The 4,399-nt window shown below is 31.0% G+C and overlaps 1 long non-coding RNA gene across 1 annotated transcript; it reads right to left on the bottom strand.

Annotated features, from left to right (window-relative positions):
• Positions 1 to 587: 587 nt before the first annotated feature.
• Positions 588 to 3,503, bottom strand: LOC139502693 (uncharacterized). Its single transcript, XR_011658912.1, has 3 exons — positions 3,313 to 3,503; positions 2,610 to 2,723; positions 588 to 671 (listed from the first exon to the last, which is right to left on the bottom strand). It is a non-coding gene; the product is annotated as an uncharacterized lncRNA (long non-coding RNA).
• Positions 3,504 to 4,399: the final 896 nt, after the last annotated feature.

The following is a 4,399-nucleotide window of genomic DNA, read 5'->3' as shown; positions in this document are numbered from 1 at the left end:
TCTGAGCGTCACTGATGCGTCTTATGTAGACGAAACACACGTCTCGCGTATTTAGTTATTAGCCTGGTACATTTGATAACTATGTTCGTACGCAACTCGAACACCTGACATCATCATTGGTATAGGTACAGTTGCTGTTTCTCAGTCTTAATATTTTGATTCGTTTTTTGTATATTAGTATTTGTCTTTTAATTTTATTTTTTTTAATTTTTTTTTCTCGAGCTACGGCATTTCTAGTGTGTTTTTAACTTAGGAATTGGTGTTTGTAGCCTCTTTACTCATTTATGCTATCTTTACATCATTAATACTGTTATATATTCATAAATATTACCTCAACAATTTGATGTGTCGTCACGTAGATTCAACCCTTCAATATATCACCAACGTTCATGACATCTCATTCATAAAAGTAGTATATCAAAAAGACTTCAGAAAATAATGTCATATGTAAGTTTACTATTAAGGGGGTGTTCCACGACCTTGACTACCAACGATGATCTAACACGGTCGTCAAATATATACAGGTCAACAGGACAAGGCATATCAATATTATATACATTATATAATCATTGATATAACAAAGCAGAAGTGTTTGAGTTATTTTATTTATATTTGATTATTTTTATAAATAGTTTGTTCTATTATCCTCTGGATGACTCTGCTCCCTAGTTCTGAAACGAAATACAAAACATTTTATTTATGACAGAAACTGACTATCATTAGAGTATGTAGTTCCATACCAATCAAATTAAATATTCATGCAATATAGCTTTTATTATAAAATGATGTCAGAGTTTTTGAAGGCTAATATTTTACCTCATTTTTTTTTTTTTTTAATGGAGAGTTATTGCCTTTGCTACCATGTCACATCTTCATACTCTCATAATATGGAAAATCTGATAGTAAAGCAAGTGCATGTTCGTTTTAAAATTGACATTTAATTGTGCTGTAAAGCTAGCTACTCTTTTTGTAAAGCAATTTAAGTTCAATGCAATGTGTGTTTCAGGGTTTCCCCTGGGTCAATTATTTTTTTCGCCACCTCTTTCGCCAAAACAATATATTTTTCGCCACTTGATTATTTTTTTCGCCAAGTGACATAAATATATTTTTCGTTTAAAATTTACCTTTTTTTTACCCCCCCCCCCCTACTTCCCTTAAATAAGATGATTTCGCGCCATTGTATCTATGATTATTCTCTCAAACTTATTTTAGAGTCTACATTTTAATGAATAAACACTAAACATTTACTTTAAAACAACAGATTTTTTTAACTTAAAAGGGGAAAATATTCATAGTATTTTAAACAGCTATTCTAAATGAGGGGGGCCACTATACTTTTAATGATTAAGAAGATATAAGTCCTGGAATATAACAAAATTCATGGACATCTTTTGATCATATAATACCGGTATAGTTCGTTGGGAAAGTTTCTTTAAAAGAAAAATACTGATGTGCCCTTTTGTACTAGCTAAGAAGTGGATTTTACAACAAAACAAAAGCTTTCATCACATGAAATTGATTTCTCATTTCATGTGTAGTCATTACATTGAAGGGTTACTCTTATTCGAGGGATGGTTTCCAACCTTTTGGACAGTTTTCTTTTCTTGACCATCGTAAATGAAAAAGTCGAGACGTAATTTTATGCTTGAAACACGTGTGTCACTCAAACGACTTTACAGTAGACTCCCTAAGTAATTACCTATATTAAAGTCAAAGGATAATTAAAGTTTTAAATCAGAGATTTGTCTTGCTTTTGAACATTTTTCGTCACAACAACAGCTTTCTTTTCTAAACTATCGTTAAAAGGAGAGGAGACGTCAAAAAGTTAGCTTCAAACACGTGCGTCGCAAAGTGTGAATAAATTATGTATGTGACATTTAGCGGAAGCCATTTAACCATATCATTTTTTCAAACAATTCAATCAACACCTTTATTAATTAGTCCTTTGTTGTCGATAGCTAAAAAATGCAATCAGCTGATTATTGATTTTCTGTCCAAATCTTAATGAGGTCAAGGTGAATTCCGAGTATTGTCTGATCGGGTAAAGTCCGAGAAACTCGGGAAAAAAAAGTAAATAAACAAGATGCAGGAAATAAATCGTTATAAATATTTCTTTCGCCAAATTCTTTCGCAAATGACAATTTTTTATCGCCACAATTCTTATTTTTTCGCGGAAACCCTGGTGTGTTTTATGAAAAAGTATTGTTACAGTAATAGTATCATGACTCAGTTGTAATAGATGGTACTTGATAACTTGGTCAACCTGTCGAGGACAGAATTAATTTACACTTAACTTTATTAAGTTTGAGAACTCAAGAAATATATCAACCACGTCATCTACTTGTACATCAGGGTTCACATTTTGTGCACCAGACCATTGACAACAAAAACGTATCAGTTACGTCATGTACGTTGGTAACGCTCAAATAAAAAAAGTAAAAATGCCTACAAAAGTAAGTAAAAGAAATCTAATATATTTTTTCTTATCTCCTTGTTAATACTATTAATCGTAAAATTTAAGACAAGTGGTTATAGTCCTACCAAAATATTTAATATTCTCACTTGAACTTTCCATAATATAAAGGTTATTTTGAAGAAAGAAATCTTACCGCAGGTGGTTCATTTTAGTAGCAGGCCGATTTATGGTATCTATTTCTCCAGCTAATTCTGTTTCCGTGATTTAGTATTTCACTTAGTAGTTTGAGTATTCTTCGAAACTGTGACTGAAAGTATAAAATAACTTTTTTTTCACAGTTATAAAAAGGGACTTGTTACATTTTTGAGAATTTTAACATTGGTAATTTGTTATTGAATGTGATGGAGATTTATAACCATATACGATTATCTAAATAAAACTATAACATTTCTCTTCAAAGGAAAAAAATAAAAGTGATGATTATTACCTAGCCATGTGCCTGCCATGGTAAGGTTTCGACCCCAGTACTTAAAATCATTCAACCCCTAATGGGTGAATTCGTCGTCGATAAATAAAATCGTATAATAAAAAGCATAGAAAGAGGTTGTGAAATTTGACATATGCTTCTTTTTGCTTCTTTGTCACAATTGTTTTGTATAGTGATTAAGATTATGACACAATGTTGACTTTGTATCCCTATTTTTGACATTTTTTCCTGTTATCTTTGTTCGTTTTGTTTTATTCACACATCCTTGTCAAAACAATGGACTTTGATACGACTGTCATACTAGTAAGAGGTTTATCAGCTATAAAACCAGGTTCAATTCATCATTTTTTAAATAAGAAAATGCCTGTACCAAGCCAGGAATATGACATTTGTAAGACTTTTTACATACCCTTATAGTAACACTGCGTACCCAATGTCGTAGAAATAGTTTTTACGCATTTATGTCGCTTAGTGATTCTTACAGATGACTATTTAATCCGCCGATTCAAAAAGTTGTTTCAATTGGTATACACACCTTCTGGTCTAAAAGATAAACACAAATCCCATGTTAATAATTTTTTGTATGAAATGCAATCCCAAATGATCTATACAAAATAATTATTCAAAAACCTATGAATAATACCGTTTTGTGTTTCGTTACTAGTATTTGGAAAATTGAGCTTCAAGGCTAAGGTTTATTTATTTTTTTCAACACTTTTTAAGCCGTGAAACAATTAAAAACTTGTTAAATTATGTACCTTTATTTCTTTATTTACCCTTATCGGGACTCAGTAATAAATGTTTATTTTTTTGGAACCCATGAGTAATTATCTTTCCCGGAATTCGGCAGTAGGTGTTATATTTTAAGAACGAAATCACATTCTACAGCCTTTTCCGAATTATAACTCTATATCAGTTTCCAACAGATATATGTCGTGATCTGTTTTTGTATGTCGAAATTATTTAAGCAAGGTTTGATTTTTTTTAAATACCTAGGAACAATGAAACAGTATTATCACTAACACTTAAGATTAAGCAACTCGAACACCACAAAACTGTTGCCAAGAAGCATAGCCACACGGTTTTTATTAACGTCAGATGATGTGCCTCACGTCATAAAAGACTCTTTGGTACAGTCGAATAAAAACCGTTGGAAGGTTGATGCAAAACAATTAAACAGTGCATTTAAAGGGATTAATAAATTGACATACGATAACATTACAACTTAAAAACAGCATTGCTTTAAGTTTTTACAGATTTTACTGTAATGACTAAAATGATACTAACTATATCTGAAACAACTTTTCTAAAAAGGCAGCATCCATGACTATTGGAAGGTATTTTTCCGGATATTTTACAATTACCGAGCATAACAAAACATTGTGTGAAATGTACTATGAAGAAAACAAACAAATACAAGTAATTGTATATTATTCTTAGATTACATGTTTTTTATGTTACTTCTCATGGAATAATTTATCTTTAAAGATGTTACA

This window comes from Mytilus edulis, chromosome 14, assembly GCF_963676685.1.
Source record: "Mytilus edulis chromosome 14, xbMytEdul2.2, whole genome shotgun sequence".
NCBI classification, from domain to species: domain Eukaryota; kingdom Metazoa; phylum Mollusca; class Bivalvia; order Mytilida; family Mytilidae; genus Mytilus; species Mytilus edulis.
The sequence above is the reverse complement of the archived record's forward strand: the minus strand, read 5'-3'. Positions and strand labels throughout refer to the sequence as shown.